At 45.3% G+C, this 25,670-nt stretch overlaps 1 protein-coding gene across 1 annotated transcript in view; it reads right to left on the reverse strand.

Moving 5' to 3' along the window:
• Window positions 1-25,670, reverse strand: part of MEGF6 (multiple EGF like domains 6) — a 1,305,820-nt gene that overhangs the window by 553,531 nt on the left and 726,619 nt on the right. The gene's annotated exons all lie outside the window — the stretch shown is intronic.

The following is a 25,670-nucleotide window of genomic DNA, read 5'->3' on the forward strand; positions in this document are numbered from 1 at the left end:
CTTCCTCTCCTGCTTTGCCTCAGTTGGAACTTTATGAGGTTGAAAAACTAAAAGCCCAAAAGATCCTATTCTTGCATCACACATTACAACAATCTGTGTTGGGTAAACAGCTGTGTGAAGCTGTGGGACTTCTCTACTATATACACCAAAAGGTTTTGTGTAGAGGGATACAATAATTGATTTTAAACATGCGAGAAACTTACCGTAAAAAGTATTTCAGCAAATGTATTGAAATAACGTTTGTGTTATTGTGCTGAAATAATAAATATCCTAAATCCACTTTTTGCGAGAGGGTTGTAACATAAAAAACACTATTTGGTAAAAAGAAAACAAAATTGGGTTAAAAGTTTAAAAAAATAACTCTGTAACTTCATAAAGTGGAAAAATCATGAACGTTCCAAGTTCATAAGCAAAATATAGATATCCAACCTTACACTCCACTTCCATATCTTCAGCCTACCATCATGTCCCAGTCCAGCTGAAAAGACCCCTAGGAGTCCTTTGCCATTTTTTCAGCTTTTGTTGAATCTTTTCAGGAATTTTAATTGGCCTGTCTAGACTTAAATGGTGATTGATTCAGCTTCCTCAACAAAAAGTTCTCGATTTTCTGCAAATTCTTAGGAGTTTTATGTTAAAGATCAACGTTAATGTTGATTTATCCCATACTATTTCCTTCAACCTGCAATTGTTTGTGGTTGATTTCTTCCTCCATCAGTATCTCTGGCAGTTAAGTCTGCAAGTTCAGCCAGGACTGCTCCTGGTGAGCAAATAGGCCCAGTCCTGGGGAGCAGGATATTGATATTGCAGATAAAGCATGTTTTACCATTAGGGTCTTTCCCACTCCAGACTTTCCAGAGAGTTTGAAACAGCATATCCAGGAAATAAAGCTGTTGCCACATTATTGCTGCAACAATCAACATTGCCGACACTGACACAGCTCATAAAACCCTTCAATCTAGCACAGGATTTTTTGACATAAGTATCTTCCTGAAATTATAGCTACAGGGTTTACTTGGCATCTCTTGGCGATTGGCGGCACCTAGCACAGTGTTTTTGGCAGATGACGTATGTGAGTTTGATGCTGCTGACACTATTTTTGGAAGAAACCTCTCCAGGCCACAAGTCGTAAAAAAAGAAGTGGGGGACGCTGTCACCGGAAGTGACGTCACGACAGGAAGTGATGTTACGAAAGGTGCTGAGCGCCTCGTCCTAGAGAGGCCAAAGAGTGAAGTCCAGCGGTTTGCCAGGGGGGTCGGCGTCCCCCCGGTAAAATAAGTGGGGGGGACGCCGTTCACCCGTGTGCTACCCCGACTCCAGTCCTGAACCTCTCAGTAGAATTTGCAACTGCTGGTGGTTCTTGCAGCGGACAACAACACCACTGATTGGAAGTACCCGGGGTGAAGGCAAATTCAATGGATGGGAGTGGCGGGGCAACGGAGACCCATGCTTGGATTTCTTATGTTTCTTTGACTTCTTGGACAGACCTGACCCCCACGACTTCTATGATGACCCGTTGCGGGATCAGTCTCAGGAGCGAGATAGCGTCCGTGTCTGGACGCTGAAACAAATTTGGGGGAAAATGATATTAACTAAATGAATTAAGATGCTCCGGATTCACATTGGCCGGTGTGGAAAGAAAGGAACAGAAGTCTGCGCATAGAGGTGGAGCAGATATAGGGGTCCCAGCCTCACATCCTAGGTTGGACAGGTCCGACCCGGAGCGTCATTACGCCACCTACCAATGCACAAGGGAATTGTTTTGAAAGTTTCCAGATCCAGTCTGGCACCTTTGGAAATTCACAAAGTGAGGAGTCTGCGGTTAAAAGTCTCGATCAGAAAAAAGACGTGCACTGCTGCATTGTATCACAAACATATGGTATCAGGCAGTGGCATGGAAAGGATGGCATCTGCCCTGGTGCAGGCAATTTATTTATTTATTTATTTATTTTATTTATTTATTGCCATTTATAAAGCGCGACAAATACCCGCAGGGGCCTCCTGACTTGCGGTTTGAGTAATAAAATACAGCAAATCTGGCTCCAGGGAAACTGGCCCTGCTTCATCACTGATAGCTGCACCTCTAATGTCAGTGCCTTTTGCTTAGTAGGCGCCCCTAAGCAGTTTTTAGCACATTTTCACCATGTGCATATGTCTGATTTTACCAAAGAAGATCTAGGGCCGGATGTAGTGAAGGGATTTACACATTCTGTGTCTATAGGAAAATGTGTTCATACATATGGTTTAGACATAATCATCTCTCATGAGTTTTGCAAGGCCCGTGCAACATTTTTGGAACATGTGAATTTCTGCCGGCCCAACATTTTGTTCTACGAATATCCTCATTTTTGCCTCTCTGAATTTTAATTATACGGGTAGTTTATGTTTATAAAAATGCCTCTTAGTGGTTCATGAAAAAATAACAGGAGATCCGAGCCGGGTGGCTGCTGTAATGCCGGCAACATGGCATCAAGCAGTAAAATGTAAAAAAAAAATCTTATGTCCAGCAGCCGCGGTCTGTGTAGGGAACAGCGGTGTGGCATTGGGGCCGGGTAAGGGTCGGGGGATTTCGAGGGACGGTGCTGAGGCAAAATTAATTATCTATTTAATTTTCCCTCTGCATCGTCCCTCGAAATCCCCACTTACCCCGCCCTACCACTGTTACCCGCACGGACCGCGGCTGACGTCTAGCCCTGTGCAACGGGTCATTTCGCCTGAGACCTGGGACCAGCCGGCCATAAATGCCCAGCAGCAGGGGCTGGTGAATTACTGGACCCTACAGGCAGGTTCAAGTCCCCGGCGGTACCTCCTGGTTCCAATTAAGTACCTCGTGGCCAGACCCCGGCTCATGGTCCAGGCTTCATTATGCGGTATCTAAGAGCACCATCTAAATAGGTAGCAGGGCAGAAGAAACACAAAGCAGGCCCCAGGACAACATTCGGCCGCGCGCCGCTCCACAGATTAAAAGCAGAGACAGCTTTGGCCAATCACGCTTTTCTGACCACTTCCTGCACGTGGAGCCTTGTTCTCGTAAATGTCTGTGGGCCATACATCAAACGGACTCCAAACTTCCAGCGCTCCCAAAGACATCCTATATCCAGCAGGCGTCCAGCCTGCTAGCAGTGATGGACGGCAGCAGCAGCAGCAGGTAGCCAGAAACGGCTGACCGCATTTCAAATAGGCCCTGAGCACAGCGGCCTCCCCATTGGCTAATAAATCACTCTTCTCGTTCCATTATCAGGGGCCCCTTCCAATAGGAGCACATTCTGGAGTGTTTTTCTAACGGAATCTTTGGCAACCAACTTTCAATCTTGTTTGTACCCAGGCAAAGAATAATCGTATTGGAAAGGTATGATTTGAGAGCACGATTTCGAAGCTTTGGAGGAAACAAATCAAAAGAAGGGGAGGGAAAAGATTTTACTCCCCATGTAAGGTTTCAAGTAGCTCTCGACTTACGCTGGGGAACCAGGTTCGAGTCTGGTGGAAGGCTCGAACATCCTGTGATTCTGAGCAAATCACTTAATCTCCTCGTGCCCAAAAATGTAAATGTAATGCAACCGGTGCTTATATAAAACACTCTGATACTTTCGTTCGTGCTAAATACAACTGCAAAAATAAAATAAAAAATACAAATAACGGAAAACGTTGGCATATGTGACACTAAAGCATTGCGAAAGTCACCCATTTCACAAGAAAGGCCAACTCCCTTTGAAATGTGCAGTCTTTACCCCTAATCAAGAGGTGCTAATAGCTCAAGTACATATAATGCATGTATGTCCATACAATATCTCAGTGGGTTAAGGGCCTGCTGCAGAGATCTGTGCACAACTAACAGGCCAGGCCCTAGGTTGGAAAACTGGCACGGCCATCTACAACTTTTCAGGTCTCGCCTACAAACACCTTTCAGCTGCCTGTTGTTGAAAACCTATTGTTGACAATACCAATATTTACTGTGGGCTTTAGGCCAGGCAGCCAGGCCTTTGAATAGGCCGGGTCCTGCCAGTGCTCAGCACCAGCAGTTCTAAAAAGCAGGTGCTGAGACGGGTCCCTATTGGGGTCTCCATTTTCACACTCACCTTCAGGATGAAAAAAATTAATCTGAACTCTGCAGCAGTACCACTCTTCGCTGGTTTTGATGTATCTTCAAAGAGACTCATTGTAGTTCTGTCACTGTCTCATCGTTTCAGAACTTAAGCATTTTCAATGTGCTATAAAACTAGGCCATTGCTGTTGCTTATTTATGTTATGCAACTTACAACCATTGACAAAGCCAATAGTCCTGGCTTGTAGTAAGTGTAATGTTACTTGTTGTATTATCTTTCTGGATGCAATGACAGAAGGAGCATAATACCAGTAGGGTGGCACATTTTGCTAAGCACAGATTTTGAGCATAAGTGTTTTAAGCCACGCCCTTAATGACAGCGGCCACTCCCCATTGAGAGACCCCTCAGTTTTTTCCTTCCACTTAAAGCCCTGAGGCTAGCACATTGTTTACAGCTGGTTGTTGTTTTTTTGCCACTTTCATCTGCTTGCTTCTTTCTCAGTGGCTTTCCTTTCTTATCTTTAGTTTGTCTCGCCCATGAAGCATAGCTTCTTTACCTTTGATTGAATGCTTGCATTCTTCCACTGCTCACATTCGGGAACCTTTTTTTTCATTTCCCTTTAGCATTCCATGGGATTACAGGTGTTCACTTGCTTCCTCCCCGTCAGTTGCTTCTCTCTCACATACCCTTACACTGAGTATGTTGAAGCACGTCTGTGTTTAATGCTATTGGCTTCCTCCTTTTACAAAAAGACGCATTTGCAGACACTTCCCATATTTTTTTCATTTACCGCCTCCAAGATTGGCAACCACCATCATGGATGGTAAATAAAAAAAATACAAAATGTTGATCTTGCCATGCCGTAGTCACATGCTTGCATGGTGAGAAAAACAAGCAGCAAAAAACTGCGTCATAACGCCATGGTGGTCCGGCGTCAAGGAAGAGGTGTGGGGCAGCGGTCAGGGTGCCTGATTCTGGACCACAGGTTCACGGTTCGATCCCTGGCACCGGCGGCAGGTTAGCCCAGCACCATGTGACTCTGGGCAATAGCTCGCTAAATCCGCCCGACGGCCCCCAGTGCTGGGACACCTCTCCGGAGGTAGCTGTGCGCTTTACAAATGCTGATATTTCATTTCATGACACACACCTTTTTCCTCCATTTTGCTGATTCTTCACATCACTGGCAAAGGGCAATGGCAAAGCCAACAGGCCTTCACTGGCAGCCAACTCATAAGACCTGTTAGTTTTGCCAGCGCTACAGAATCCAATACTTTGAAACCCAAATTGGCTCTGGTCAAAGACTGTAAAATTAAGCATCAAGACGGGTGGCGGCTCCTCCGCAATGGCGGAGGAGCGTCGCCCTACTGGCTCAGAGCCAGCAGCTGAAAAATAAAACAATATTTTATTATTGTTTCATTTTTCAGGTGCTGGATGAGCCAGAGTGTATAGAGGTGACAGGGCTGGGGTCACAGGGAGGAGTGGTTGGTGCACTTCTAAGTGCATATGTCTGTTTGGCCGGCCGTCCTAGGCTGGCCAGACAGACATGAGCAGTTAGGTTTCTCTAACCCGGCTGTATTCTACAGCTGGGTGGAGAACCGGCCGAGACTCCCTGTGTCTGAGTGGAGCATCAAACCAGTCTGCTCAGGCCAATCCTGACGCTGCTCTCATATTATGAGAGCAGCATCTGGATTGATTGAGAAATCTGTCCCAGGGACTGTGGGGAGGAGCATGAGAACGGAGAAGCGCTGAAGCACGAGGCGGCCGCAGGATCAGGTACATTTGCTTTTTTTAATTCAACCCCCCTACCCCGCCGCCACTGCTGCACTAACGCCCCCACTGCATATTGGCAGCAGCTGCAAATGATCAAGACCTAATTTATGTGATACATCTTTGTGGTTTTGAGCGTTAAATTGTGTGTGTTTGTAGCACCCGATGATGCAGAGTCAGTGGAATTCCTTATGTGTAGTACATCTATGTAACTAGAATACTCACGGGGCAGAGCAGCAGGGGAAGAGAACAGTTGCTGTTCCGTCATTGGAAATAACGACTAGGCTTTGAAGGGGTGCTGCGGTGAGTGCAAGATGGAGTCTTTAAATTCAACAGAGTTCTGTTGTCATCTTTATCCAACCAGCGCCTCAAGAACTGTCCATTGGGAAGAGGGGGTACATGGGGAGAGTTGAGGAGTTGGTACAGATCTGAAAAATAATATCCATTTGGCATTCACCGTATGTGAGGGTGTGATCCTGAGCAATCTGGACTCATCTGTATTAAGTGGGTACTGTCTTCAGGAGCATACTGAAAGTGTAGAAGGTGATCTGCAGGAAGACTGCAATTTATAAAGCATGGTTTGGGAATTTCTCCCTTTTTTGTACTTGCTACATGGTTGCACTTTAAACAAGTATTAGAAAAAACAATCAGTTCCACTTTGTCAGTGCTTGTTTGTTGGCCTGCTGGTTTTCCCAATTTTCGTAAAATTGGCGTGGCACTGGAAAAGCCCATAGCAGCAGCCAGACATCTTGGAATGGTATTTTCTATACTTCTGGGATGGACCTTGCATTGCAGGTAGATGCAACATGATGTCCGTCTTAGGAGTAATCAGAACAATATTTGTCCCTTTTCAAAGGTTATTTCCTGTACTTCCAGGAGGAACACCACGTTGTCTTTGAACACTTAGGTTCACATGGCTTAAATTGTAATGGATGATGACATTCCATTCTTTTCCAAATCCAGAAAATAATTTCAACCACAGAAAGACTGAAGATGAAGTGTACATCAAGTCTGCATCCAGCCGTCTGTCCAGCCCTCTATCTCTCTATGTGTTTGGCCTTCTATGTAGGCTTGTTTGAGTCCTGTCTAACTAAAGGTGTGTATGAAGCTGTCTGCGTCCAACACAGGGGGGACACATAGGTAGCCTGGCACTTTACTGCCCCATGCCCATCTGAGCTACCTCCTCCTCTGGAACGGAGGAGAGAGGATCCGTTTCCGGAAATCTGTGAATATGAGCATGCTTCCATCGTCCCACCTCTTCGAGCCATGCCACAGCTGGGGTGGGGAAGACCTACTTTTTCCAGGAGTCTCAAAGGACTCACAGAGAGAAACCCTCCCATCCTCTTACCCTTTCACATCTCTGTTTACGAATTTCATAAAACAATTATCTTAATGGTTTGGAACTTTTTTCTACCTCACAAGCAGGGTTACAAAGCAAATCTAATGCCTTTGGTGCTGAAACTAACCAAAAAAGGGACTCCAATAAGAGGGCTTCAGACCTATCATTTTCTCCAATAAAAGTAGCAGCCTCTGTGTTTTTGCTTTTGGCCTCCATTTTTTGCATATAGCATTTACATGCAGCTAGAGGTGTCGAGTTATGGTAGATAGGCGCTATGTTTTTGTTTGTTTTGTATACTTGTGTGCGATCCTCTGTGCTGTCTTTGTGCATAGACAGGGCCACTAAAATTATGCGGCAAGAAAAGGCAAATAGTGCCGCATTATCCTGCACATTTTGTAATAATATTACTTCATTATTTCATCTTTTTTAACTTGTGAACCCTGTTTAGGTATTGGTTGCACCTCAGTGGTACATGTTTAACACCCAAATATACCAATAAGCAACAGAAAGGTGACCAGTTCAGCTTCGCAAAGGGCCTTCCACTACATGGCAAAGTGTATTGCTGCATTTTTAGTAACTTTTGTTTATGTCCAGTGGTTTTTATGCATGGGTGCTCATGGGTGCTCATAGGTCTGATGCTTTGTGTTTCTGACTGTAAGCACAAATGTCTGTAGGAGGTGTCTTGCTCTATGTGTGTATGACTGTCTTGTTTTGTTACACTGTATGTGTATTTAAGTGTGATCTATGTGAATATCAGATTCTTTGAGCATGAATCATATTCATACACATGTAAAATGGCACCCTTCTTATTCCATTCCAGTGTCCTGCAGGGCTTTTATCTTTTTTTCCAATCAGACAACTCTTGCTAGTTATTTGGACTTGAGGTTGAATCTTATTGGCTCCTCTTCATCTCAAATTCAGTTTGGATCTTGCTGGCAGTGACCTTCAGATCCCTCCTGTCCATACTATTTTTAATTCAAATAATACAAGATGCAGCTTAAAGTTGTGTCAGGTAAAAGATGCTAGCACTGGGTCTGCTGCTCATCTCTGCTTTATCCAGTTTCATTAACTCATCTCCCACACCCATCTCCTTCATTGCAGCTGACATATAGCTGCATTGCTCGCCATCTTTATCATCTGGTATTTTGTGATATCCCGCCTGTCATCGTTCATCTTTTTATCTATAATTGAATCTTAAAGCTCCTTCAATCCTGAGGAACGCGAGCTGCAGATCGAATATACTGTCACCTAAGCTCGAGATCTGTCCCGCTGGTTACACAGTAGTTCATTGCGATTAAATGCCCGTCATAAGTGGACTGGCGCAAACAGAAATCAGATTTCCCTACAAGTTGTTGCCTTGAATTGTACGGTGGGACTGTGGCAGCCATCTTGGACGTCAGGCAATGAATGCAACGGGGACGTCAGTGGACAACATCTGCCAAAAGGCACTTAATTGGCTCCATCGCCCTTTAATATTCTAAAACATGACTGACCAACGAGTCAGACTTTGTAACAAAAAAATGCATTACATGGGATTTTATTGCCACTGGTAGAGAAATGCTGGCAGCAAAAATAACCCTCTACTCACCGCCACCCCTTCCCGCAGCAAAAAAAATGAAGTTCAATTTACCTTTTCGCAACTGAGTTCTACAATACGCCAAGGAACCAGAAATCACCCTTGGGCAGGTTTAATGTGAGGCCTTTGATATGGTAAGGCAACCCAACCTATTTTAAGGTGTCTACCAAAAAGCTTGTGCAAACGAATCACACAGTATTAATGTGACTTCATGTGCATGGGTTTTGCTAGCTAGTAACCAAACATCCATTAACAAACTGTACCATCAAGATGAAAGGGGAAATTGCACAGACTTTTACAAAGCATGCATCAGCAAAGCCAATAGCGATGGGCTTAATGTGCCAAAGCATGCAGCGCCAGAAAATTAGGGGCATATTACCAACAACTAGCGATAATTTTTGTCTCTAACTTGTTTAGAGACAAAAATTATCGCCGCACATCGGCGATTTTTATCGCAGATAAACCTTGCTATTAACAAGGTTTATCGCAAATGCGATAAAAAACGGCCGAAATGCATGAATATCGCTGAAAAGTCAGCGATATTCATGCATTATCGAGCAAATGCTCTTAGCCATGTTATCCACCTCCCATTGGATAACATGGCTAAGAACTGCTCAGGGCAGGTGTTAGCTTTTGGAGATATTCCCGCTTAGCGCGAATATCTCCAAAAGTTGGTAATAGGAGATAGCGATGTTAGCGACTGTTTTCAGTCTCTAACATCTTGGCACGCCCACTTTGCATCTCATTAGTGATAAATATCACTGACATGCAAAGTGGGGCCCAAGATGGTCGCTATCTCCTACTAGCTGTCGCTAACTGGTGTTAGCGACAGCTTGGTAATAGGGAGATAATTTTATCTCCGCTTTCTTGGCTTTTAAAGCCAAAAAAGCGGAGATAAACCCCCTTGATAATATGCCCCTTAGAGCGAGATCCAATGAAAAAACTAGAAGGAGAGAAAACAGAGGGATAAAGTTAATAAAAAGTAGCCCCTCGTGCAGTTCAATGCAAACACTGGAGTGGAGGTGGAAGATACATCTAAGCATCCAATAGCATTAAATGAGAGGTAAATGCTCCACTGGGCTGAGGCAAGACATGCTCGACAAAGTCCCAAGCCAATGGCTGAAAGAGGCTGGAAGAAAGCCAAGGGCTGAAAGGAGCCAGTACATATTCAACATATACTGTTTGCAATATATCTGTCGTACAACTGCGCTGTCAAAGCCCATAACCTAAAAGGACAGGGAAAACAACTCACAGACACTTCAAAGTCGCTTTTTGGGGGTTATGATCTTTTTGACAATATAAACTATGTATGGTGTATGGTGTTTTCGTCTGTCAAATGAGGTTTTCGGTATTTCTGTTCAAAGGTAACTCGTGTTATTGCCCCCTGCTGGTGCACAGTGAGGGTGACTCAGGTTAGCCCTCTCAGATTACCCTTGATACAGTAAACTCTTCATGCTTCCCAGACTAGGCCATAAATCACCAGGTTGCTGAGCTGAATTTGTCAGACCATTGTCAGAAATACTTGTAAAAAGATGTTTGAAGCTGTGCTGGTAAGGAGTGAGAAAATACCCCAGTGACAGTAATAACCAGGTCAAGTGGCTTAAACTGGCGAGAAGCGAGAGTCTGGCTTACAGGACAGTGTCAGAAAAAGCAACAACAATTTTTAATTTATGCGTGACACTTTAAAAAAAACATTCACACAATTCCTCTATTTGAGATGTTTCGTCGCTCACAATCAGTTTACAGCAGTGGTGCATGTGAGCAGATCTAGTGAATGCTGGGGTGCAAAACTAAACATGTACTGGGGACACTTTGGGGATGTTAAACACTTAAGGTGCTATTCACAAACTGCATCTTGTAGTACATAAAATAGTATTACCAGGGGCGTGGCTTGGTCAGTAAGACTGGGGGCGGGGCGTGAGCTTCAGCTTCTCCGACAATCACACTGGATTATTATGTTAATTGTTATATGAGAGGAAGCGCATGTGATGGGCATAACGGGCAGGGGAAGGAAAGTGCAGATTGTGAGGGGGTACCTAAAACACAGTACTTTGTAAAATAACCATGGGGCATATTACCAAGCAATAGCGATAATTATCGCTATTGCTTGGTTAGAGACAAAAATTTACCGCTGAGTTGCGGCGATTTTTACCGCAAATAAACCTTGGTATTACCAAGGTTTATCGCAAATGCGATAAAAATCGCCGCAATGCATGAATATCGCTGAAAATTCAGCGATATTCATGCATTAACGAGCTAATGCTCTTAGCCATGTTATCCACCTCCCATTGGATAACATGGCTAAGAACTGCTCAGGGCAGGTGTTAGCTTTTGGAGATATTTGCGCTAAGCGCGAATATCTCCAAAAGTTGGTAATAGGAGATAGCGATGTTAGCGACTGTTTTCAATCGCTAACATCTTGGCACGCCCACTTTGCATCTCATTAGTGATAAATATCACTGACATGCAAAGTGGGGCCCAAGATGGTCGCTATCTCCTACTAGCTGTCGCTAACTGGTGTTAGCGACAGCTAGGTAATAGGGAGATAATTTTATCTCCGCTTTCTTGGCTTTTAAAGCCAAAAAGCGGAGATAAACCCCCTTGATAATATGCCCTACTGTTTTAAGACCTTCAAAACAGAGACGAGAGTTTGTGTGTGTCTTTCCAGGTGAATTCCGACAGACACTTTATTATACCTGACTGAATACTCCTGAACCCAACTATTTATTAAATAATACATTTCTTAGGGGGGGTGTTACACTCCAAACATCCACCCCCCTTGAAGCTACGCCCGAGTGCTACAGTAGTACTATTCATATACATCAAAAAACACTATTCACTAACCTAACAGAGACATCCACCTCCCATTTCTATTCTATGCAGGGATCTCCGCCACGGTGGCTAATTCTCTCCACACGTATGTCTATGTTTTAGTAGTAAATGTGGGAGAGTCACTGGGAGTGGGGGGACAATGGGGAGTACTTTACTACAAACTAGCAGGGTTTTAGGTGAAATTTAAGGAGTGGTTTATGGAGCGACCGGGTAACACAAATACACAGTCACCAAAAAGTAAGCCCATTGCTATTCAGAAACTACATTTCTAAAGTTGCCACTTCTGTGTCACTGGGCAAGGAGGAGGGGTGAGCTAATGGCCAACAGCTTGAATAACAGCGAGCTCAGTGTGGGGAGGGGAGAAAACAAATCGAGCCAGTCTCACTAATAAATGTTGATACCGCAACAAATATTAATGGTGGATGTCCAAATTATTATTGTTAACAGCTCTAGTTTTCATGGCTTTCAGTAAAAAAAAAAGTGCTGCAATTGGTTTTGTGGAACTTCTTTTTGGGTGCTTTTCTATCTCCGCTTCTCACAGAGAGGCTCTAGGGACGGCCATTAGAGTAAGTTTATGGCTGTTCATTGTTTCATCAGTGAGGTTTCTGCATCACAGCAAAATCTTTTTTGTGAGCAGTTTTATATAGTGCAAACTCGAATCAAAAGGGTTGTATTTAAGAGATTTATCCAGAATCACAAGATGTTGAGCCGACTCTGAGACTCAAACCTGGTTCCCCAGCATGCGCCATAGGCGGCAGCTTTGGCCACAATGCCACATCTCCAATGAAATACAATTATTAAACTAAAGAGAATCTTTGCAAAAGAGAGTGTGATTTTAGCATGGTGGCGAGCAGCAGTTATGATTTCTTGTTCAGTGCAGTTCTTTGATGTGCTGTGTATGTTCAGCTGAATAACAGCATTTCGTCGGCAATGAGACTGACTAAATCAACTTAAGATCCCTTTGGAGAGTGTTGAGAGGTTAAAGAATTTTGGCAAGAGGGCACTGGAATAGCCATGTTTGAATAAGGCACATTAAGGCACCCTGCAGTCCACTGTTGATGGCTGCAATAAAATGGCATTCTTGAAATGTTACATTCCTGTCCAGGTGGGAATCTTGGCAACAGAATATACAAGCTACTGGGAACTGACAGGTGGCACGGGGATGGAAGGTGCGGACTGTGGAAGGAGGGCAACCCCTATACAACATTGCCTCATGACACTTATTTTTATCCTTATTCATGCACCTTTCGAGTGATGTGTATGTGCATTGCACAGGCTGATTTTCTCATCCAAACACTCCCCCTGGAAAGGACATCAGCCTAGAACAACCACTGGGGAACCAGATGATGGCATGAGAGGGGACAGTGGGGTGGAGGAATAGTACCTCAATCACGTCAGGAGCAGCGGATGGGCACTAATTATGTTTTATTAGTCTGTGCTTGGTCCCTGCTCCATAGAACAAATGGACCAGCGTTTGACCTGCGCTGTCCAGTTTTGTGGCAGCACAGAAGACTGAAACTTGAGCCACCAAATGGTAATCAATGGGTAGGCTGCAAGTCCTTTATTGAACACAATAGTGTTGTAATCAAGTGCATGCACTCGCCACTTCGAGCCTAAAAATATAGATCATGGCACCGGAATACAGAATCCTTCATGCAAAATAAGCATATATAATGAAAAAAAGATCCCCCGTTTATTTAAATAACCACTTCATCTTTTGGCCAATTGTTGGCACGTTTCTTCAGTGTCAGAGCAAAAGAAAGCCTTTCAACTCTTTTGTGCAGAGCAATCAAAAACTCTGTAAAGCCATTGGTTTTCAGCAATTCTACTGACCTTGGCAGCTTCACTGGCCTTAGACGACCTGATGATCAGAGGTGTTACAGCCCAATCTTTCGGTGGGCACCCAACCATCAAGATATTGGAGACTTTGGGGCCCTTTGTCACATTTCACTATGCCAGTGGTGATGATGTGTTTCATCCAAGTATGTGTTGCAATATTCAAATTCATCTGATCAGCATGGAGGACAAAGCTAATAATGTGTAAAGAAACAACCATGAACACTGCCAGCAGCAGTCTTCAAGTCTATTTAGGAAAGAGTTACAAAACCAAGCTCATAACGAAATGCTGATCTAGCTTCCTGTTCCTTGCTGGGCTGTTTATGCTCCAGTGCATTAGGGGAAATGGTGTCAAGACCCTTGGCCACTTTAGAGATGAGGAGGTGAATTCATTGGTTGAAAGACATGTATCTGGGCTAACTCCCGATACTGTGGAAAGGCAGTAGCGGCTGCTACCAGGGAGTAATGGGGGAAGAGGGGGGTGGGAGAGTTAAAAATAAAGAAAAGGGGGGAAAAAAATAACTAAAAATAAATCGATCTTACCTTCCCAGCGGCCTCTTTATTCACAAGTCGTGCAGGAACAGGGAGCACCCAGGCTCCCCGTGGCCAATCACAAAGCTGCACTGCAGCATTGTGTTAGGTCTGAGTGCTGTGAATCCGAGCTCAGATGGAGTCTGGGGGCTCGGGAATGTTCTCCACCAGGCTGTGTAATGCAGTCTGGTATTAAACATCCATAGTGCACATGAATGTTTGGCCGGGCAAGGCGGCCTGCCAAGCCGTCATTCCCACTTTGGAGTGTGCAAACCTCTCCTCCCCCTGCTCTGCGGCTGGCACTACCCCCCCCCCCCTCCCGCACCTTTATAGCGCCAGAGAATAGTGGAAAATAAAATGATAATAAAATTTTTATTATTATTTTATTTTTCTTATGGGGCGATGGTCTTCCGCCTTAGCGGGGGAGCCGCCCCGTGTAAAGAATTTGTGGTGAAGATTTGTTTCCTGCATGAGCTGCTCTATTGAAACTTTCGTCATGTCATCCTCACTTGAAAGAGTCATACTTAAAAAACTGTAGAAACAGCTAGATGAGACAAAACAGATTACATAGGTCTCCAAAAAGAGTCATATTAAAAACAAACCTGTTGAATCAGCAGATAAGACTGAACTGATTACATAGGCCTCCAATAAGGGACATGTGAAACCATACCATCACACACACCACAAATTCCTTTAATGTGGGCATGGCAGAGTGAATCATATTTTTTTTAGTTTAGAAAGCTTTATTGAATCAAATATACCATGTAAAACATCAGTACAATATCACAATCAGTAAAAATAAGCAAATGAAAATATGCAATATAAAGGTGAGATCACGAAAAAATTCCAAAAAGGGAGTAATAAATATTTATACTAAGAGAAAATGCATTTTTAAAGGAAGTGAATCATATTTTAAAGTCCGATTTATAGTACATTATACCTTCTGACTTCATTGTGGTAATGCATGTAATCACAGGCATTTAAAAATGCTGTTTGCATGCGTCACAAATACCAATGCTGTTTAGCACATTAAAGCCAGGCAAATTTGCCACTAAAGGATTGCTTTCTTATAGGTTGCATATGGTAGAAAAAAAATGAATATGATACTGTGTTGCCAGGGAGTACTTTTCACTGGCAAAATAGTCCCTCTAGCATTTCAATTGAATCACTTTTAAGAAAGTGGAATGATACACATGAGGTGAGATTAAACAATCCTCTGAGTGGCGACCCAACTATATTTTAAACCATTAGTAACAATGGGGTAGTCCTGTCAAACCAGAGCTAGTAATAGTGGTAATTACTTTTTTAGGTCTCGGCCTATTCCATTCCGCAGGAATGGAATAGGACGAGTCTATAGCAGTGAAACCAAGAGTTTCACCATGAGCCCAAAAAAGAGGTTTTTCACGAGTGCATGTGCTCTCATGCACGAGCTTGCCCGAGCCTTCTGCCTGCCTCCTGCCTTGAAGGCAATCTGCTTCTCCGCCCCCTGCTGTTCCCTCCCACTCGCTCGCACATCAAAGGCTGCTCACTCAAACACCATATGCCTGCTCCCCACCCCCGCCCCCCACCAGACTTCATTGGAATGTGCCAAAGCCATCTGTTGCTTCCCCCAGCAGGCTCGGCCTCACTTACTTCTCCTCCCCCCTAATTAACATCCCTCACGGCCTAGTAATTACCTCTTTTCATGCTCTACATTGGCCAATGCTTGTTTTCTTTCGTAGTGCCACTTAAAAAGTGCGTCATTTTTTCATCTGCACAGCCGAACCCATGACCTACAAGTGACACATCTCAGCATCGGGTTCTTGGCTCAGTAAATCACGATAAAACTTCAGAGCTAGTTCCGACCGCAGATTCGTTTTTATGAGGGCTCAAAAAAGAAACGGCACATGCAAGCAGAGAAGGAAGTCATCAGCGCCACTCCTTACAGCTCCTAATGTACGCTCAAGTGGCCGCAATTTGTAGCGCTGTGCGTTATTTATCCAGTTCTAAATACTTCCAACCTGAGCTGCTATAAAGAAAAAAAATGCACACAATTAAAACATTACTAAATGTGAATAGTACGGGGTGGCTTATAAGGAAGGCATGGCGGAATTGCCAAAACTGCAACAAGCTGACAATGTGTTGATAATTTCAATACCCAGATTGGTCAACGAGCTAAAGTTAAACGCTGCTACTGACCAACATGCGTTCTGCAGTTACAATTCTGAATTCAAGTAATGTCAGCTGGGCGGTTCATCCTTCCGATGTAAATATAAAGTAATAGCAACTCCTGTTGTCTAGAACTCTTATAAACGGGAAGCCTCTCCGTTACTTGCTACCACCTTCATGGCATTTTTTGAGCAACCAGTGCACCCTGGATTCCTGCCACCTCCAAATGTCAGTTTGGATGAAGTTGTGTTGGGGGCTGATTTATCTTTTCCACCTCGGGATACTTATAGGGACAACAAGTGGGTGGTAAAGTTAATTGGCTCAACTCCACATCTGAGGACTGGCTTCCCTTGGGTCTGTGATGTATCACAGAGAGAGCAGGGCCTGTGTTGCAGCGCAGAGAGGCTGCACGCGCTTTCCATCCAGCGTGCGAAGCGCATTAACACCAAAGCCATCTGTTGCTTCCCCCAGTGAGCTCGGCCTCACTTACTTCTCATCCCCCCTAATTAACATCCCTCACGGCCGTGAACCAAAGGGATCACTTACAGAAGTGATCATGCGAGTGCAGCATAGTTCGTTGGGGTCCAGTTTTGGGCACAGGTTTAAACCTTCTTTCGGTTCCACGTGTAATTTCTCCTGCTTTCACGTTGATAAGAGCTCTGGTAACAGCCCATAAACAACCTACGTTGTTGCTGGGGCCTTATTACTTATGCTTGTGCCAGTTTTCACAGAGCCTTTGACAAATGTGCTTTGTCAAGATAAGCACAGCTTTTATAGGTTCCTTTTCTTCCGCTCTAAGAATTCCTTGTGTGCTCTTTAGAAGTGTGTGTGTGGGGGGGGTGAGGGGGGTGTGTTTATCACCCTTCCATCCGTTTGCCTTAACACCTTTTGCAGATGTCAGCCGCATCTGATTCTGGGTTAGAACTGTTTGCTGAAATATTTACCGTTTGTGATAAATTCAGTGGTTAGTTTTATTAATTGTATCTGCTTGTTAATTAGAATAATATTGCTGTCAATAGATGTGGGACTTTCGATTACAGACATTTTGCAGAGAATATGTTTGATTTACGCAACATCCATAAACAATGTTATTTTAGATGTAAAATAGTAACTTACATGTGAGAAATGGGGGAGGAGGGGTGCTACAGAGATTACATACAGTGATATTATTTTAAGATAACCCGCTATCCGCCTTTCCCCGTGCAGCTGTGACTGTGTAATGCTTAGGGACACTTTAACCTAGTTTGTTTTTTCCTCTAACGTGACTGTGAGCCCGTGGCTAGGAAGGATGCGCTACCTGACCCGCGCTGTTCTTTTGTGTCTGTTAAATATGCCTATAGCTCAGTAGGTTATAGTGCCTGCTGCAAATGCGTGTGTCTGTGATTTTCTGTATAGCTAACCCATGTGTCCTCTGTACAAACGGGACACACATCGTCTTTTAATTAATATTTATAAAGCAGCCCTCCACTTCCTGTAGGAACAGGGGCCACACTGTCAAAAAAGCACAAAGTGCTGCTGCACTCTTTATAGCTACTTTTATAGCTACACAGGCCACCCCGCAAACTTTGTAGAGCCTCTGACTACCGGTGCCTATATGACCACATAAAAACCCTTTCCCACATATTTGGGAAGGCTTCCTTCCTCGTACTCTGGATGGCACACACTACAGTTTATAAAGACCCTGTGTGCTGTATTTAGATGCCCTCTGCCTCCAGGCACGGGCATAAACAGGGCATTTCAAACACTACTGAAGAAGGGAACACAACCACACACACAACCACACACAAAACCACACACACAACCACACATGCACACACACAACAACACCCACACAACCACACACACAACCACACCCACAACCACACCCACAACCACACACACAACCACACACACAACCACACATACAACCACACACACACAACCGCACATACAACCACACACACACAACCGCACACACAGCCACACACACAGCCACACACACACCCAAACACACAAACACACACAAGCACACACACAACCACACACAACCACACACACAACCACACCCACAACCACACATGCACCCACACAACCACACACAACCACACACACAACCACACATATAACCACACACAACCACACATACAACTACACACACCCGCACACACAAACACACACAACCACACACACAACCACACACACAACCACACCCACAACCACACATGCACCCACACAACCACACACACACACAACCACAACCACACATACAACCGCAGACACACAACCACACACAACCACACACACAACCACACACACAACCACACACACAAACACAACCACAAACACAACCACAAACACAAACACACACAACCACACACACAACCACACACACAACCACACACATAACCACACACACAACCACACACACAACCACACCCACACAACCACACCCACACAACCACACCCACACAACCACAACCACACACAACCACACACACAACCACACACACAACCACACACACAACCACACACACACACACAAAACACACAACCAAAACCACACATACAAACACGTAGCTTCAGCCTTCCTTTTAAGAAAGTAAGTGCTGGTGTTGTAAATAGGCAGCAGCTTTACATTTTATATGTATTTTACTACAAACATGCAAGTAACTCTACAGTTTTGTTTCTTAAATAAAAAGGTGTTTTGTGTGCTTCTTACTTTGAGGGAATAGCAGTACTTAGTAAAATACACACAATCAAAAATATTGCCTTCAGTGGAGCTACGATAGTCAAGTCAAGTCAAGTCAGAGAATTTATATAGCGCACTACATACCCAGAGGGTCCCAAGGCGCTTAGAGAGGGGAGGAAGATTACTTGTCAAATATCCACGTTTTAAGCTGCTTTCTGAATGCTAGGTGGTTCTGGGTAAGGCGAAGGTAAGCGGGGAGTGAGTTCCATGTTTTAGCAGCCAGGTATGAGAAGGATCTGCCGCCCATGGTGGTCTTGTTGATGCGAGGTACAGTGGCGAGGGCTTGGCTGGAAGAACGTAGTTGGCGGGAGGGGGTGTAGAAGGACAGTCGTGAGTTGAGGCATTCTGGTCCGATGTCGTAGAGTGATTTGTGTGCGTGGGTTAGCAGTCGGAAAGTGATCCTCTTATTGACGGGTAGCCAGTGGAGGTCTTTAAGGTGACCGGAGATGCGTGGGATGTCTAATATGATCCTGGCTGAGGCGTTTTGGATTCGTTGGAGTTTCTTCTGGAGTTTGGCGGTAATGCCTGCGTAGAGAGTGTTTCCGTAGTCTAGTCGGCTCGTGACCAGAGCACGGGTGACTGTTTTCCTTGTTTCGGTGGGGATCCAGCGAAATGTTTTTCTCAGCATGCGAAGAATGTTGAAGCAGGAAGAGGATACGGCGCTGACTTGTCTATTCATTGAGAGTGAAGAGTCCAGTATGATGCCTAAGTTCCGTGCGTGGTCTGTCGGGATGGGTGCCTTTCCGAGGGCTTCCGGCCACCAGGAGTCGTCCCATGCAGAGGGGGATGTACCTAAGATGAGGACTTCTGTTTTGTCTGAGTTCAGTTTCAGACGGCTTTGTTTCATCCATTCGGCAACTTCTTTCATTCCTTCGTGTAGGTTAGTTTTGGCGGTGCTGGGGTCATTGGTGAGAGAAAGGATTAGTTGAGTGTCATCCGCGTAGGAGATGATGTTGAGGTTGTGTTGGCGGGCGATGGTCGCGAGGGGGCTCATGTATACGTTGAAGAGGGTGGGGCTGAGTGAGGATCCTTGTGGTACGCCACAGATGACTTCAGTGGCCTCGGACTTGAATGGTGGGAGGCGGACTTTCTGAGTTCTTCCGGTGAGGAACGAGGTGATCCATTCAAGTGCTTTTCCTTGGATTCCGATGTTATTGAGGCGTTGTAAAAGGGTGCTGTGGCAGACTGTGTCAAATGCTGCAGAGAGGTCGAGGAGGATGAGGGCGACTGTGTCTCCATTGTCCAGTAGAGTTCGAATGTCGTCTGTTGCTGCGATGAGGGCGGTCTCAGTACTATGTTTTGCTCAGAAGCCAGATTGTGAGGAGTCGAGGGATTTGTTGGCTTCGAGGAAGGCGGCGAGTTGGTTGTTGACAGCTTTCTCGATGACTTTGGCCGGGAATGGAAGGAGCGAGATGGGGCGGTAATTTTTGAGTTCGGTGGGGTCCGCTGTGGGTTTCTTCAGAAGGGCGGTGAGTTCAGCGTGTTTCCAGTCTTCCGGGAAGGTGGCGGAGTTGAGGGAGCTGTTGATGACGTCCCGGAGGTGTGGTGCTATGACGGAGTCTGCTTTGTTGAAGATGTGGTGAGGACATGGGTCTGTGATCCTGAGTGGATGGAATTCATCAGGCGGATTGTGTCCTCAGTGGAGATTGGGTTCCAGTCGTTAAGGGTGTTCACGGGGGGAGAATGTTCAGCACAAGGTAGGGTGGGTTGGTTTCCGGGTTGGTTGTCGAAGCTGTTGTGGATGTCTGCAATCTTGTTGTGGAAGAATGAGGCTAGGGAGTCGCAGAGGGCTTGAGAGGGGGTGATGTCGTTGGAGTTGGCCGAGGGATTGGAAAATTCCTTGACGATGTTGAAAAGTTCCTTGCTGTTGTGGGCGTTGTTGTCTAGTCGATCCTTGAATGCTGTTTTCTTGGCCTTTCGGATTAATTGGTGGTGAGTGCGGGTGGCGTTTTTGAAGGCGTCCTTGGTGCTAGTAGTTGGGTCTTTTTTCCAGGCCTTTTCGAGGGAGCGGCAGAGTTTCTTGGACTTCTTAAGATCATCGTTAAACCATGAGGCCTTTTTGCTGGCAGGTTTGTTTTGACGTTTCTTCAGTGGTGCTAAGGTGTCGGCGGTGTTGGATAACCATAGGGTGAGGTTGGCGGCGGCTTCGTTTGCGTTAGAAGAGTGGGCTGGGGTGTTTAGAAGGAGTGATGCGGAAATCTGGTCTGTGGTGATTTTGTTCCAGTTTCTTTGCAGAGTTGGTTGGAGGTGGTTGGTGGGTTTTGGTTTGTTGTAGGTGAAGTGAACGCAGCTGTGGTCAGTCCAGAGGAGCTCCGTAGTGTGGCTGAAGGAGACATGATTGCTGGAGGTGAAGATGGGGTCGAGTGTGTGACCTGCGATGTGGGTGGGCGATGTTACCAGTTGTTTAAGTCCGAGGTTGGCGAGATTGTCCAAGAGGGTGGTGGTGTTGCGGTCGTTGATCTTTTCAAGGTGAAAATTGAGGTCTCCCAGAAGGATGTAGTCTTTGGAGGGGAGCGCGTGAGGAGTGATGAAGTCCGTGATGTCTTCACTGAATTTTGTGCGGGGTCCTGGTGGTCTGTAGAGGAGGGTGCCTCTGAGTGTGGTCTTGGGGTCGATGAGGATCTGGAAGTGAAGGTGTTCAGAGTTGGCGAGGTTGGCGTCAGAGCTGGTTGAGATGCGGATTGATTTCTTATGGACGATGGCGATTCCTCCTCCTGTGTGGCCGGTACGGTCCTTGCGTGTGATCTTATAATCTTCTGGGATGGCAATGGTGATGTCTGGGGCGGAGGAGGCGTTCATCCATGCTTCTGTAAGGAAGGCGATGTCCGGAGAGATGGTGTCTAGTAGATTCCATAGGTCAATGGCGTGTCTGTGGACCGATCGGGTGTTGAGAAGGATGCACTGTAGGTGGTTGGGGTCGGGATTCTGTGGAGTGGTCGTAGCGGAGTAAATGTCGGAGCCGCTGAATTTGCAGGAGTAGCATGAGAAAGGTCCATGGGTGTGTCCAGGAGCTGCTTGGACGCAGTTGGGGGCGCGACCGGGGTTAAGGGCTAGGAGGGTGGCGGCATCGTAGGTAACGCGGGAGGGCTGGGCAGCGCGATGGGCAGGGGGTCTGGCGCTGGGCGCGGTCCAGGCGCGGACGGGCGTAGACGGGCTTACCTTTGGCGCACCTTCGGCGTGGCCGAAGCGCGTGGACGCTGCGCGTGGGGGCATCAGGCATTAATGGACAGTGGAGGGGGCGGAGCGTGGGAGGGTCAGCTGGGAGGCGGGATCAGAGAGGCGGGTCAGGGGAGAGAGAAAAACACAAGATGGAGGGCGAAAGTGAAACTAGAAGCAGCAGCGAGGGCACAACACAATGCTCGTAAACAGGCAGCCAGAGGCTCTAAATTCCAGCACAATACCTCTGCTAAAGCGTAACTCTAGGACTATCAACCTTGGAGCACAACACAGCTAAGAAGTGCACGTTATGAGCACAGAGCGCCAAACACAATTGAACTACCAGGATTCTAAAGCGCCAGGCGATAATCAGCTTCGAGGCGCTAATGCTGACTTTTAGATAAACGCGGTAAGCTTTACAGGCAATGAGGCACAGAGCGAGATGTAGAAAATTAAACTACAGCAAGCACAATTCAATTTTGATAAATGGAGTACTGAGAGCGCAGTGCGACTAATTGCTTCAGAACGCGATGATTTAATCAATAATAACGATACCAGGCGCAGTCAGGAATACTCGGCTGCGAAGGGCTTCAGCTGCGATGCAGGTGATGTTAATCAAAATAATCTGGCAGGAGAGCGTGAGGGAGCAACCGTTCAGGAAGGAATCCCGACTCAATTTATGTGTACCTACAAACACTCAGCTACAGCCGCTGTCCTAGTACATAACTTGCAACAAATAAAGGGCCGGTGCTTTTATGAGGCAGCAACTCTACACTGCGTATTTTTTTTAATTAGCAGAACAAACAGCATATAAGCTAAAAATGTACACTGTATTAATTGCAGTGTTTTTTCTACTGCTTAATTTGTAAGGAAACGTGCTGGGGCACACACAACCCCACACACAAGCACACACACAACCCCACCACACACACAACCACAACCATGCACACATACAACCACTCGCACATACAACCACTCGCACATACAACCACTCACACATACAACCACTCACACATACAACCACTCACACATACACACACACACACACAACCACACACACACACACAACCACACACATCTATCTATCGCCCTCACTCTATCTATCGCACCACCACAGCATCACTCAGGGGCACCGCAGCATCACTCAGGGGCACCACAACATCACTATGCGCTACCACAACATCACTGAACGCCACAGCATCACTCGTCGCCACCACAACATCTCTCCTCGCCACCACAACATCAATCTGTGCAACCATTCAACAACAACTGGTTCAAATATGTTCTCTCAATGTTTCAAGCTTTATTACAAATGTCACAAAAAGATGTTAATATTTCACTTCTGTTCTTGGATTTTCGTCACAATAAAATACACGGGACATAATCTTCACGAAAGGTATTTACAAAAGTTTAAGCTATTGCCATTATAAATTACAATAACTTTTATTTAAGTATTAATTATTTTAAAAAAATGAAAAGCCATTGATATTTGTAATATCAATCCATCTAAGTCACGTAAATACAAAACATGTTGTACTACAAATGCTATAAGTGTCACATTTGCAAAAGTTAAAAGTATTGGCATTGTAAATGACAAAGCTATTAATTTCGCTATTTTCAAAACCAACACATAAATATAAAATGTGTCATTTACAAGACCAATAGCTCAAACTTTCCTAATGCGAGACCTATTGCATTGCAAATGCAAAGTAGGAAAGTTGGAGCTATTGGTTTTGTAAATGACAAAGCCCTTTATGTTTTTAAAATGAAAACAAAAATAAAAGGCATTGTTATTTGCAATTGTAATAGCTCCAACTTTCCTACTGCGAGACCTATTGGCAACGCCAGTGCTTGTTTGTAATGCATTGAAAATGCTGAATTCAGTTTGAAGCGTTGGACGATACAAGTTCCCAAAGCACATTTCAAGTAAAAAGAAGTGAAAAGTAGTCGTCCATTTGATAAATAGCAAACGTTGACAGAGGACTTTCTAGAACCTTTGTATCTTTAAAAGAACAGTTAAAGTACCCAGACCTCTCTGGCCTGTCCAAAGAATTAGCTACGGGTTCTGTGACCTTGTGCAGCCCAATGGAGCCCAAACAGGACGCGCGCGCATGCGAGCCATTCCTCTCTCCGTTGCATTACACGGGATATCTAGATTAAAGATCTCGTTTTTTTTGCATATTTTGCCTAAACAAGCCCTGCACGCTCCCAAACCACAAGAATGGCGGTTGCGCCACCTCTGACAGACGGGCAGCAGCTGCGAACAAGAGCTGAGAGAATGGTACATTCCAGAAGCGAAAGCACGCGATGATTTCACTCGAGAGAGAAAAAATGCCAGTCATGTAATGCACGAGATAATGGCATGGCTTGTTGATAAACGGAATGGGCCAGATGTCCGATTTGTCCATAAACCAGTCATCGCCACGTTGACAGTTCAGCTTTTGCATCAATATGTATGGCCTGCTGGTAGCCAAAATGAGTTGCTCAAGATGAAAAGTCCATAAAGTAGCAAAAATAAGCATAAAAACTAGGCAATAATATTAATATCTGTCTTCACCAACTTTCCGCTGGCTGGACTGCTTACTCCATCTGCTTGGAAGTCTAGAAGGCTCTACGTCTGTTCTAGAAGTTTTTAAGGGGAGGATGCTGAATCATCAACTTTCCTGATACACTGGAATCCTTTCAAAGGCCAGAAGATCTAGAGTAAGTCACATGTCACAGAAATATGGCACTGGCTCTGCCTCACCCCTAGTGGCTATTTGTGGCAACTGCCTTTTGGATTCTTCTCAATTCCCTAGAAATAAGTTCTATTTCAAGTTATTCCATGTATGCTTTGGATACTGCTTCTACAGCGGGTCTCTGCTAATTTTAGTTTTAGGACCTTTACTACGAGTTTGGCGGTCTTCAGGACCGCCGTTCAGACAGAGGCGGTCCGAGCGAGGTGAGCTTGGTGGCCTGACCGCTGTATTACGAGTTGTGAGAATCTTCTCTGGAAATACCACCTCTGGACTGGCGAGACCACCAGCAGTCCGCCAACAGTTGGGTTCGCAGTCAGGGAAAGGCAGCCGCAATGGGGCGGTATAGGGGAGCTCACTGTGATCCGTATTACGAGTTGCCTGTTATACGAACGGACCACAGTGGTCTGACCGCATGCTTCAAGGTAGTGGTGATGAAGGATTCGGGGTGCGTACTCACCCCTTTCTTCTTCTTCCAGGCAGATTCTGATATGAATCCCTTTCTCCAGGCACCTCCCCTTTCACAGCAGGATTTTCACCCTGAGGATTATGACCCTGTTTGCAGCGATTTCCAGGTGAGTCCGCTTCAACCCATATACCATATTGCCAGGACTGCCCACATATGGGCTGAACCCTGGTAATGGGTATATGTTTTTTCCCACATATATCATGCATATGTGTGCATCCGACACATCTGCAGTCGAAGTGCACCCCCAGGCATCGATATATTTGTGAAACATACTCACCACAGCTGCAAGATCCCCACCTCCACAGTGCAGGCCCTGTGGTCAACTCGTAATATGGGGGGTCTTTGGATCACCAATGCTGTGGGATGCTGGCGGGGGCAGATGAGGTCCTACGGCTGTCGACCGCCAAACTAGTAGTAAGGCCCTAAGTATATACATTAAAAAAATGATAGAAGTAGCACAAAGAAAGAAAAAAAGACTAAGCGAATTAATCATAACTAGTTGCCAGCGCTGCA

This window comes from Lissotriton vulgaris, chromosome 5, assembly GCF_964263255.1.
Source record: "Lissotriton vulgaris chromosome 5, aLisVul1.2, whole genome shotgun sequence".
Classification (NCBI taxonomy): domain Eukaryota; kingdom Metazoa; phylum Chordata; class Amphibia; order Caudata; family Salamandridae; genus Lissotriton; species Lissotriton vulgaris.